Below are 13,611 nucleotides of genomic sequence, written 5' to 3' on the forward strand. Positions count from 1 at the left end.
TCTAGATCCTCTATTTAATTTTATGGCAGAGAGATGGACAAAGGAATCTCTCAAGGGTCCTTTCAACCTTATAACTCATGTAAGCTGAAAGGAAATCAGAAATAAACGAGAGAAATGAGAATCCAGGAGCTGACTTGGAAGACTTGAGGGTAATTTTGTTCTTTTTAACACTTTCATCTTCCTGTCTCGGGAGCTGCAAGCTTCTAATTTTGAAGACTTGAGAATCAGAAATCCCGGAAAAGTAAATGGGGGTTCCCTGGTGGCTCAGCAGTAAAGAACCCACCTGCCAATGCAGGAGATGAGGGTTTGATCCCTGGGTCAGGAAGATCCCCTGGAGAAGGGCATGGCAACCCACTCCAGTCTTCTTGCCTGGAGAATCCCATGGACAGAGGAGCCTGGTGGGCTACGGTTCATGGGGTTGCAAAGAGTCAGACATGACTGAGCGACTGAACAACCACAAGATGTGTGTTTGATTGAATAACATTTTCCAAAGCAAATGCAAGAGTGTTGTGATTTTGAAGAGAAAACTTATGAAGCCATCAAAGGGTATTCCCTGAAGGGAATAGCTTACTTTTGATAGGCACATTGGTCTCGCAGGGGCTGGGTAACCTTTTTGTTCTTAGCATTAAGTAATCATTTACTGTGTAATCATTTGCCGTGCTTGGAGCTCCACCTAGCTTGTCTCACTCCATCCTCAGAAAACCATCTCTCATGGAAAGCCTTCTTCCCCTTTTACAGAAGCAGAAGCTGAGACTCACGGAAGTTAAATGGATTCACCTGCGCAGCTGGTGAACGGAGCCAAGGGCTTTCCTTCTGTGCACTGCTGTCTCCTTTCTGCACTGAGTGCATGTGGCGGGGCGGGGGGGGGGGTGGGGGTGCTTCCTTGCTTCCTAGCAGAAAAACACGTGAAAGGAAGCTGTGAAGTCCGAGTGTCCAGAGATGTTGAGGAGTCATGAGCTTCTCCGGACTTGCCTGGTGGTCCAGTGATTAGGACTCCGCCCTTCAATGCAGGAGACACAGGTTTGATCCCTGGCCGCGGGACTAGATCCCACGTGCTGCTCAGTGCAGCCAAATAAATAAGTTTTTAAAAAGTCATGAGCTCCCCACCCCCAATTTTTTTTTTCTATAATTAAAGCGGATTGAGCCCCCTTGACGAGTTCCCTTCCCTTTCTTCATCCCTGTTTTGAGATGCTCTGGCTGCCGTATCTCCCGGCCTCTTCCCTCCTCAGCCCAGAGCTGCCGGCTGGCCTGTTTCAAGCTCTCAGCTCTCCAGGTAATTCTGAGTCTCCCTTGCAACCACCTCCCGTGTGCCGTTGATTCTACTTTACTGCACTTAGCACCATGAACATACTTTACCCTTGTGTGTTTAATGGCTGCCTCTCCATGGGAGTGTTAGCCCCACGAGGGCAGCAGTTTTATCCATCTTTCCCCTTGTGCTGCAGAAATGCAGACTCATGGAAAATGCTCACTCGACAGGTCAGTGGAGTGAGTGAACGTCGCGGCATCACGTGGCTATTTCCCCACACCTTCAGCCTTGGCTCACCCTCGAGCGTGCTGAGGTCTCTTCTTGGTGACAGTTGTCCCTGGGCCTGACCGACCTGGCACTGTATCCACTCCGCCTGCTGGGCTCTTCCACTCTGGGCATCACTGAATCCGCTCTCTTGAAGGCCACTGAGGAGTTGCAACGAAGTGGCACTGTCCGAAACCCCTAAGGCTTCCAATAATTTAAAACCGTCCTCCCCTTTAAAGTTCTCTTTCCAACTGATGAAAGAGGCAGGGGTGCGATGCCATGAGGGATTTGCTGTAAAATATTTCAGTAAGGTAACTATACAGCAAGAGGGCACGTGGGCATAGCTTGGTCACTGATCACCTTTAAATGGTGATTAGTGTGTGATTAGTCGCTCAGTCGCAACCAATACTTTGCGACACTATGGGCCGTAGCCCACCAGGCTTCTCTGTCCATGGGATTCTCCAGGCAAGAAGACTGGAGTGGGTTGCCATGGCCTCCTCCAGGGGATCTTCCCAACCTGGGTCTCCCGCATTGCAGGCAGATTCTTTACCAGCTGAGCCATCAGGAAATATGTGCATTGACTGGGTATTGGGCTTCATTATGTCTTTATTTGGGGATGTGTGTGTGTGGATGTTTTTGTCAGACCAAAAGCCAAACCCACATCCTTAATGGCATCTGACCCTCCTCCCTGCTGCCCTTCCTGGCGGCTCTCCTTCCTCCCGCCTCCCCTCCTTCTGCCCGTGACCTTGTTCCTCTCTCCCGCCTCTCTCGGAAGCTTCCCGGCCTGCCATGACTTCAGTGACTGGCGCTGGGTCTCTGACTCACTCCTGCAGTCCTAAGCCGTCTCCCCAGACGCACCCAGTTCTGAATTCCCGAGCACCTGCAGCCCTATGGCCCCCGCTTATGTCCTCTAGGCGCATGCCGAGTGTCTCCTCTAATGCATGCAGATGGTTTCCTCTCAAGGCCCCCCTGCACACCCCTGATCCCTGCCTCTGCCTCCTGAGTTCTCAGTGACATTGTCCTTCTTGTGTCTTGGCCGCAAAACGCCAGAGGCCCGTGACCTCTTCCCCATTCTTTGCCTCGCCTGCAATCGTCAGGTCCCCTGTCTTCCTTCCCAAAGCCTCTTCTTTCCTTTCCCTGCCCATTTCTTCCTTGCCATTTATCCTTGTTCAGGCTTCCTTGTTTCTTGCCCGAGTTATTGCTTAGTTGGTCTTCCTACTTTAATATTCACCCCTCGATCCAGTGAACGCAACATTGTCAAACGACTCTTCTGCTGTTCTGCATTTCCCCAAAGCACAAGCGGAACACAGCTCGCTCGCGCGCTCTCTTTTTTTTTTTTTTTGGTTCTTTTTATTTTTTATTTCAGTTCAGTTCAGTTCAGTTGCTCAGTCGTGTCCGACTCTTTGCGACCCCATGAATCACAGCACGCCAGGCCTCCCTGTCCATCACCATCTCCCAGAGTTCACTCAGACTCACGTCCATCGAGTCCGTGATGCCATCCAGCTATCTCATCCTCTGTCGTCCCCTTCTCCTCCTGCCCCCAATCCCTCCCAGCATCAGAGTCTTTTCCAATGAGTCAACTCTTCGCATGAGGTGGCCAAAGTACTGGAGCTTCAGCTTTAGCATCATTCCTTCCAAAGAAATCCCAGGGCTCATCTCCTTCAGAATGGACTGGTTGGATCTCCTTGCAGTCCAAGGGACCCTCAAGAGTCTTCTCCAACACCACAGTTCAAGGGCATCAATTCTTCGGCACTCAGCCTTCTTCACAGTCCAACTCTCACATCCACACGTGACCACAGGAAAAACCATAGCCTTGACTAGACGGACCTTAGTTGGCAAAGTTATCTCTCTGCTTTTGAATATACTATCTAGATTGGTCGTAACTTTTCTTCCAAGGAGTAAGCGTCTTTTAATTTCATGGCTGCAGTCACCATCTGCAGTGATTTTGGAGCCCAAAAAAATAAAGTCTGACACTGTTTCTACTGTTTCCCCATCTATTTCCCATGAAGTGATGGGACCAGATGCCATGATCTTCGTTTTCTGAATGTTGAGCTTTAAGCCAACTTTTTCACTCTCCTCTTTCACTTTCATCAAGAGGCGTTTTAGCTCCTCTTCACTTTCTGCTTTAAGGGTGGTGTCATCTACATATCTGAGGTTATTGATAGTTCTTCCGGCAATCTTGATTCCAGCTTGTGTTTCTTCCAGTCCAGCGTTTCTCATGATGTACCCTGCATATAAGTTAAATAAGCAGGGTGACAATATGCAGCCTTGACGTACTCCTTTTCCTATTTGGAACCAGTCTGTTGTTCCATGTCCAGTTCTAACTGTTGCTTCCTGACCTGCATACAGATTTCTCAAGAGGCAGGTAAGGTGGTCTGGTATTCCCATCCCTTTCAGAATTTTCCACAGTTTATTGTGATCCACACAGTCAAAGGCTTTGGCATAGTCAATAAAGCAGAAATATATGTTTTTCTGGAACTCTCTTGCTTTTTTGATGATCCAGCGGATGTTGGCAATTTGATCTCTGGTTCCTCTGCCTTTTCTAAAACCGGCTTGAACATCAGGGAGTTCACGGTTCACGTATTGCTGAAGCCTGGCTTGGAGAATTTTGAGCATTACTTTACTAGCATGTGAGAGGAGTGCAATTGGGCAGTAGTTTGAGCATTCTTTGGCATTGCCTTTCTTTGGAATTGGAATGAAAACTGACCTTTTCCAGTCCTGTGGCCACTGCTGAGTTGTCCAAATTTGCTGGCATATTGAGTGCAGCACTTTCACAGCATCATCTTTCAGGATTTGAAACAGCTCAACTGGAATTCCATCACCTCCACTAGCTTTGTTTGTAGTGATGCTTTCTAAAGCCCACTTGACTTCACATTCCAAGATGTCTGGCTCTAGATGAGTGATCACACCATCATGATTATCTTGGTCATGAAGATCTTTTTTGTACAGTTCTTCCATGTATTCTTGCCACCTCTTCTTAATATCTTCTGCTTCTGTTAGGTCCATATCATTTCTGTCCTTTATTGAGCCCATATTTGCATGAAATGTTCCCTTGGTATCTCTAATTTTCTTGAAGAGATCTCTAGTCTTTCCCATTCTGTTATTTTCCTCTATTTCTTTGCATTGATCACTGAAGAAGGCATTCTTATCTCTTCTTGCCATTCTTTGAAACTCTGCATTCAGATGCTTATATCTTTCCTTTTCTCCTTTGCTTTTTGCCTCTCTTCTTTTCACAGCTATTTGTAAGGCCTCCCCAGACAGCCATTTTGCTTTTTTGCCTTTCTTTTCCATGGGGATGGTCTTGATCCCTGTCTCCTGTACAATGTCACGAACCTCTTTCCATAGTTCATCAGGCACTATATCTATCAGATCTAGACCCTTAAATCAATTTCTCACTTCCACTGTATAATCATAAGGGATTTGATTTAGGTCATACCTGAATGGTCTAGCCGTTTTCCCTACTTTCTTCAATTTAAGTCTGAATTTGGTAATAAGGAGTTCATGATCTGAGCCACAGTCAGCTCCCGGTCTTGTTTTGTTGACTGTATAGAGCTTCTCCATCTTTGGGTGCAGAGAATATAATCAATCTCATTTCGGTGTTGACCATCTGGTGATGTCCATGTGTAGAGTCTTCTCTTCTGTTGTTGGAAGAGGGTGTTTGCTATGACCAATGCATTTTCTTGGCAAAACTCTATTAGACTTTGCCCTGCTTCATTCCGCATCCCAAGGCCAAATTTGCCTGTTACTCCAGGTGTTTCTTGACTTCCTACTTTTGCATTCCAGTCCCCTATAATGAAAAGGACATCTTTTTTGGGTGTTACTTCTAAAAGGTCTTATAGGTCTTCATAAAACCATTCAACTTCAGTTTCTTCAGTGTTACTGGTTGGGGCATAGACTTGGATAACTGTGGTATTGAATGGTTTGCTTTGGAGACGAACAGAGATCATTCTGTCGTTTTTGAGATTGCATCCAAGTACTGCATTTCAGACTCTTTTGTTGACCATAATGGCTACTCCATTTCTTCTGAGGGATTCCTGCCCGCAGTAGTAGATATAATGGTCATCTGAGTTAAATTCACCCATTCCAGTCCATTTTAGTTTGCTGATTCCTAGAATGTCGACATTCACCCTTGTCATCTCTTGTTTGACCACTTCCAATTTGCCTTGATTCATGGACCTGACATTCCAGGTTCCTATGCAATATTGCTCTTCACAGCATCGGACCTTGCTTCTATCACCAGTCACATCCACAGCTGGGTATTGTTTTTGCTTTGGCTCCATCCTTTCATTCTTTCTGGAGTTATTTCTCCACTGATCTCCAGTAGCATATTGGACACCTAATGACCTGGGGAGTTCCTCTTTTGGTATCCGATCATTTTGCCTTTTCATACTGTTCATGGGGTTCTCAAGGCAAGAATACTGAAGTGGCTTGCCATTCCCTTCTCCAGTGGACCACATTCTGTCAGACCTCTCCACCATGACCCGCCCGTCTTGGGTTGCCCCGCGGGCATGGCTTGGTTTCGTTGAGTTAGACAAGGCTGTGGTCCTAGTGTGATTAGATTGACTATTTTTATTATTTTATTTTATTATTATTATTATTTTTTTACTTTACAATATTGTATTGGTTTTGCCATACATCAACATGAATCTGCCACGGGTGTACACGGAAACACAGCTCTCTTAATCTGAGACTCCACGTCCCCTGATCTGGCCCCAGATGACTTCCCAGCTCTAGTTCCCACGTCTCCTACCCAAGACTCTGAGCTTTTGTCAACACTCTGTGTCTCACCCCAGGCCTTTTATATATATACAGTTCTCACTGTCTTTCAAGGTCCTGCTCAATTGCCACTTCTTCCAGGAAGACCTTGCTGATTTCTCAGCCAGAGGTAACTGCTTCCAGTTCATCATTCCCAAATTACCTCAGGATGTTCTTGCCTCATTTCATGTAATTTTGTAGGAACCTTTCCTGCAAAACTAGGGTTCCCTCCACCCACTGCCAAAGACTCAACGTGTTGTGAGACCTTATATGCTGGAGATAATTAATACTTGTCAAATAAGGTCAGAATTTTAATCTGTCATTTTAATCTCCTCTACTTTGTATAATTACGATGATAAATGGGAAAGTGTGAAAAACGTCTAAGCTAGAGAAAAGTTTATACCCAAGCATTCTAAACTGCTTTTAATATTTCAGAATTGACATATAAGACTAAAAAGAAACTATCCCAAAATGCAGTGGTGGGGTAGGGTTAGAATTCAATGTTAACCAATGTAAATAGGAATTCAAGGGAGAATTACCAAACCGAACTCATTTACATGTGTAATTACCCACCTGTGATCATTCTACTGTCTTATCTATTCCATTTTCCCCCTCCTACCTCAAGTTAAAAATACTCACATCTTTTTTTCTTTCTAACCAAATACAATGAATTCTTGGAATTGGGAGTGGGATGTGGATGCAACTCTACCACCTGCAGCAAGATGCAAATGGGCCACACGTGTGCAGTCGGTGTGTGTGGGGGAGCCGAGCAGATAAACTTATAAGCCATGCTCAAATATGCAAGAGGATGTGTGGAAATAAACAGCATTGGAAACATCTTGCTGCTTCCAGCCATCGGGAAAGCCGTGAAAGAAAACCACGAAGCACAGGCCTATGGCAACCTGAGATTGCTGCTTCCTTTGACAAGAAGGTATTTGATAGTAGGAAGGTGTCAGTGGCTTTGCCTTCTTAAGAAACTCTTTTTTGGGGGGAGGAAAGGATCTCTCAGAGCTTGAGGAGAGAGGCTCTTCAGCTTGAAGAAGCAAAAGGAAAGTGGTTGTTCCTTAGTGTTTGGAGGGGGGAAGGCCCCAGGGTGCCTGTGGGCCCTGCAGCGCAGGGCTCTGATGGAACCTCCCTGGCTTACCCAGAGGGCAGGGGCCTTCCCACGAGACCCTGGCACTCACAGCGTGGGCGTTACCTCCTAGATCCTGCCAGGTCTGCTCTGAATTTAACAAGGCCCAGGTGGTCTGCTGGCATGCTCACATTGGAGCTGTGCTGCTTAGAGGGCGGGGCTAGTGAACACCCCTTCCATGCGCTCCTCTGTTGGATCACGATCAGGGTCATCATTAATGACCCCGAACACCACCATCGTGTTCTCAGCATCTCCTTTAACACTTGTAAAGTGGGTAGGTTAGTAATACTCCGCTCCTGCCTGTGAGTTGGATTTTTCTTAATCAGACCACAAGGGGACGCATTTCACCGTGTAAATGCTCCCCACATCCAGCCTGGTCACAACCAGAGTCAAGAGCTGCGGCAGAAGCCCCCTCCCAAACAGGCTGCTCCATCTCAACTTGGAGTCTCCCCTCTCCGTGCTTGTAACCAAGCTCTTTAATTAAAATAAGATCAAAGTCTCTCCCCACCAGCCCCCGCCCCGGACCAGTGCCAAGGGCTTGGGTTACTCAGCATTCATTCTGAAACCATCTACACCTACACGCCCACAAGCCTTCCCCAAGAGATTTACATTTTCACACAGGGAAGTTAATTATGTTTTCTCTTGCAGTCATTTCTGATGTTTCCATGACTCAGGTTCATTACTAAGTCCCCTCCCCCAGTCCTTAAGGCAGTGCTTGCCAGCTCCCTTTAAACTTGCCAAGAGGGGCATCAGCCTCCCCCGAGGAAGCACGTTTCCCATCACCTGGCTCGAGTGTCTGACTCACAGGGCTTTCCCGGAATCCTTGCCTGGATCACTGCAGTTTATTCCTTGGGAAATACTAAGGAACACTGTTATACTCCCTGGTGGCTCAGACGGCAAAGCTTCCCGCTGGCAGTGCAGGAAATGCGATTTGATCCCCGGGTCGGGAAGATCCTCCGGAGGAGGATATGGAGACCACTCTAGTATTCTTGCCTGGGGAAATCCCATGGACAGAGGAGCCTGGTGGGCCACAGTCCATTGGGTGGAAAAGAGTCAGACTTGACTTAAAGACCTGGCATCACCGGCTCAATGGACATGAGTTTGAGTAAACTGTGAGAGTTGGTAATGGACAGGGAGGCCTGGTGTGCTGCAGTCCATGGGGTCACAAAGAGTCAGACACGACTGAGCAACTGAACTGGACTGACTTTGTGACTAAACAAGAAGTTATTTCTTTATAGAAGGAGGCATCAAAAGCATTTTATTCAGGTTAAAACATTTTCCAGAGTCTTAAATTTAGATAATCCCATTTTATGTCAGAATTTCATTTGTTGAAGCAGAATTTTTTTTTTTTAAAAAATACTCGTGCATTAAATTATTTTGTTCAGTGGAAAGTAACTGAGGCCAAGAAATAGTGCTGTGGGGTTGGGCCAGTCTGGGAAGCCTGGAGCCTCGGAGTCTGGGTCCTGCTGTGCCTCTATCTAACAGCAGTTTGCATCTTCGGCTTCCTATCTCTCAGCTTTGTTTTCCTCATCTATATAATGAGGAGGCTGTACTAGAATGATCTATAGTGAAAGTTTTGGTTGCTCAGTCGTGCCTGACTCTTTGTGACCCCGTGGACTATAGCCCACCAGGCTCCTCTGTCCATGGAATTCTGCAGGCAAGAATACTGGAGTGGGTTGCTATTTTCTTCTCCAGAGGAATCTTCCCAACCCCGGGATTTATCCTGGGTCTCCCACATTGCAGGCAGATTCTCTACCAACTGAGCTACCAGGGAAGCCTGATCTACACTGCAGAAGAATGATCTATAAGTTTCTTCCTTTAATGAATCTAGTAAAAGCAATCAGGAGTCGTGTTGTTTTAATTAAGCTTTGACTCGAAATGGAAAATTGGATCAATAGCTGATATAGGATTGTACAAATCATCTATGATCTGATGGACACTGACGACATCCTGCCGTTTAGAGATCCAGGACCACAAAAGAGACTAAAGAGAAGTGCAGCCCACATTGGCGGCTGCTGCTGAACAGTCGTCGGTGGCTGGCAGGTGGCACGTCTTGAAGATATTCTTGAATCAGCTCTCGGAATCCTAAATAGAATTAACACGTGGGGATGTGAACACGTAACCGCATCTCTGGTCACCAACATTTGATCGAGAATCTTAGTTATTAAAACATATCACTGATTTCTTTTGTCACTACTTCAGTTGCATTCAATGAAAAAAAAAGATATATGTCCTGCTATCATCATTTCACTTTGGCTTGTCCTGTTCACTTTCCCCTATCACTGTGTTCCCTTGGCAAAGCCTTTAGCCAGCCAGAACTTAAATTAATCAGGGTTGCATGTCAGACGCAGAGTAAGGCGAACGAAATCCCGTGATGCCAGCTCACCGGGCAGCGTTTCCAAGGCAACCGCTGTTGTCTGTGTCTTCACTCTGAAGGGAAACCTGGGAGAATCTGGTCCTGACGTCGCTCTGAAAAGAACCAGCATGGGATGAAACGATCTGTGAATGAGGGACTTTCGTTCCGGCCTGGTGTTTGTTTTATTGCTGTAAGGAAAGGTTGTATTCACATTGATTTTCTCTAGCTCTGAAATAAGGGTTTGAATTGAACTACTGGTGGATGGGCAATTAAAAGCATATTTGAAATATACACGGACTACAGTTCTGAGAATCACTGATCTTCCAATGATAAAGAAGGGACAGAGTCAGAATTCTCACAGGAAAAAGAAATTTTACCCTTAAATAAGAGTAGGATTAGCATGGGCCAAGATGCAGAAAAGAAAAGGGCAGGGAACAGTCCCCAACCAGAAGACCTTTAAGCTCCCACCTTCAAGTTTTCCTCCTTGTTAATGAGACTATAACATTTATTTTCCAAACCAAGGCACATGAGAGGGTGAAAGGGGGAGATTCAATAATTAAAGCTTGGGTCAGGATAACAGACATAATAAACCTTCCCAGGCAAGCCCGTGTGTATATCACCTGCCTTTTGTGCTGTATGGTAAGAAGGCTTTGAAACAAAGATCCTCTCAGCTAATGCAGTTTGAAAACTGCTAGGCTCAAGTGGTGAAGATTCTGGTTCATCTGATGAGATCTGTTCGAGTGGGAGTGGAAGAGAAAGATGGAGAAGCATGGGAGGGTTTGAAGAGCCACTCAGGGAGACGTGACAGGGAATCAAACAGAAACGAACAGAAAAGTCCTGGAAGTCTTGGTTGTTGCTAAGGGAGCACCACTTTGGGTGACCGCGGTCAGCAGATTTGTGACGTAATCCAGTGAAGACTATAGTAATTATGAGTTACCTTTGAGAGGGTTTCTGGGGGAGAAAATCCCAACACAATAAGCATGAAAACAGTTTGTGGTTATGATTAATCCTATTTTCCGTAAGGAAATTCACTCAAAATGGACATCAGTAAGCTTATGGAAAATGGTTATTGCTATTCTCAGAGAAATAAACTTTGCCATATATTGTGAGCTAATGATAAGATGAACTGAAAAGGCTGCAGTCCTTTTATAGTGTTAAATATATTTAGCTCAGGTGTAAACATATGTTTGTTCTTTATTCAGATGAGGTTTCCTGATGGAGTAATCTTTTTTTTTTTTTTAATGGTTATTTATTTTATTTTTTTGGCTACACTGGGTCTTTGTTGCTGCACGGCCTTTTCCCTGGTTGTGATGAGCGGCTGGAGCTATTCTCTAACTGTGGTGGGCAGGCTTCCCATTGAGGTGGCTACTCTTGTAGCCAGGGGGGTCTACTCTTGTAGCCAGGGGTCTAGGGTGTGCAGGCCTCAGTGCTTGTGGCTCCCAGGCTCTGGAGCACAGGCTCAGTAGTTGTGGTGAATGGGCTTAGTTGCTCTGAGACATGTGGAATCTTCCCAGATCAGGGGTTGAATCCAAGTCCCCTACATTGGCAGGCATATTCTTTACCACTGAGCTACCAGGAAAGTCCTGGATGAACTAATCTTAAAAGTTTAAAAAAGTATGTCTTAATTTGAGCTACTATAACGAAATACCACAAACTGCATGGCTTATAAACAACAGAAATCTATTTCTCACAGCTCTGGAGGTTGGAAGTCTAAGATCAGAGGGGCAGCCCTCTGGGTTCTGGTGAGAACCCTCTACCAGGTTGCAGACAGCTGTTTTCTTGTTGTTTCCTCACATGGCGGAGAGAGAGTCAGAGAACTCTCCAGGGTCTCTTATAAGGGCACTAATTTCATTTGCTGCACTAATTTTTATTACTCTGGCAGCAAAGGTCCGTGTAGTCAAGCCTATGGTCTTCCCAGTGGCTGTGTAGTGTTGTGACAGCTGGATAAAGAAGGCAGAGCTCGGAAGAATTGATGCCTTCTAACTATGGTGCTGGAGAATTCCGGAAAGTCCCTTGAATAGCAAAGAGATCAGTCAATATTAAGGGAAATCAACCCTGAATACTTATATTGGAAGACTGATGCTGAAGTTGAAACTCTGGTATTTTGGTCACCTGATGCCAACAACTGACTCATTGCAAAAGTCCCTGATACTGGGAAAGACTGAGGGCAGAAGGAGAAGAGGGCATCAGAGTATGAGATGGCTGCATATCATCACCGATGCGATGGACATGAACTTGGACAAACTTTGGGAGATGGGGAGAGGCAGAGAGCCCTGGAGTGCTGCAGTCCATGAGGCTGCAAAGAGTCGACTGGGGGACTGAACAACAATTTCATTTGCATGGGCTCCACCCTCATGATGTAATAGGCCTTGCCTCCTAATACCATCACCCTGGGAGTTAAGATTTCAACATATGAATCTGGGGAAGGGGTGGGGAACAGACACTCAGATCATTGAAAAGTAATCAAGAAATGTACTTTTGCTGTAGAAAAATTAGAAAATACAGGTAACTGAAATGAAGGCAATAAGAGCATCTGTAACTCTAAACACTATCATATGTTAGTGTATATCTTTCCACACTATCTCCCATGCATTTTATTTATATGTATAATTAAGAGAGAGAATGATGTTTGGTTGCTGACAGGATGCTGATGTGAGATCAACGTAACATGGAGCTGAAAAGAGCATTGAATATTTTTTTATCAATTTTGGAGGATCTGAATTGCTTGTGTGTGTTTGCTCAGTTGCATCTGACTCTGTGTCACGCCACGGGCTGCAGCCCGCCAGGCTCCTCTATCCACGGGGATTCTCCAGGCAAGAACACTGGAGTGGGTTGCCATTTCCTCCTCCAGGGGATCTTCCCAACTCAGGGACGGAACCCAAGTCTCTTTACTCCCCTCCACTGGCTGGCAGACTCTTTACCACTGTGCCACCTCCGAAGCCCAAATAAAATGCACAGGAAATATTATGTTTTCCGTGTTAACACATATATATGTACAGTATTGTTTCAATGACTGTATAATAGTCCATGTATTGATTAATTCATTTAACTGACCTCCTGACATTAGGGCTTCTCTTGTCACTCAGCTGGTAAAGAATCTGCCTGCAATGCCGGAGGCCTGGGTTCCATCCCTGGATTGAGAAGGTCCCCTGGAGAAGGGAGAGGCTACCCACTCCCGTATTCTGGCCTGGAGAATTCCACGGACTGAGTGACTTTCACTTTCTTTCCTGACATCAGATAGGAGGTGGTTTCCAGGCCTTTTGTATTGTAGACAATGTGGTATTGCACACCTTCTAGTGGAATCTTTGTGCACAAAGAGTGAATGGAGCTAGAGTGCGTGACACGGTGGTAGGTCTGAGGGCTGAGATCTGCCAGCTGTGGGTTCTGTTCGTGAATCACCTGTGGAATGAACACACGATAAGAACGGAAGAGGAGATGGGGGCTCCGGTTCCCACCTGAGCATATAGTCCTGAGTGTGTCACTCAACCATACCACAGTTTAGTTTTCTTATTCGTGGCAACATCACAGAAAGTAGAGATAATGGCTGGACCTGATCCCTTGAACGGGACAACTGTGAGGATCAGATAGGGTAACACAGTGTGAAAAACCAAGGTTCTAAAGCAGTGTACTGTATAGGGATGTTTTCTTTTGTTTTAAAGATGCTATTTTGCAATTTTTTTTTTCAGTGACATAAACAACAAACATTTATTTCACATGGTTCTGGAGGGTGGAAAGTCCAAGATCAGGCTGGCAACAGATTCCGTGTAAGAACCCCTTCGTGGTTTGCAGACTACCATCTTGTCCTGTGTCCTTGTGTGGCTCTTCCTTGGTGAGAACAAGTGAGGGAAGCGTGAAGAA

This window comes from Budorcas taxicolor, chromosome 1 (genome assembly GCF_023091745.1).
Source record: "Budorcas taxicolor isolate Tak-1 chromosome 1, Takin1.1, whole genome shotgun sequence".
Taxonomy (NCBI): domain Eukaryota; kingdom Metazoa; phylum Chordata; class Mammalia; order Artiodactyla; family Bovidae; genus Budorcas; species Budorcas taxicolor.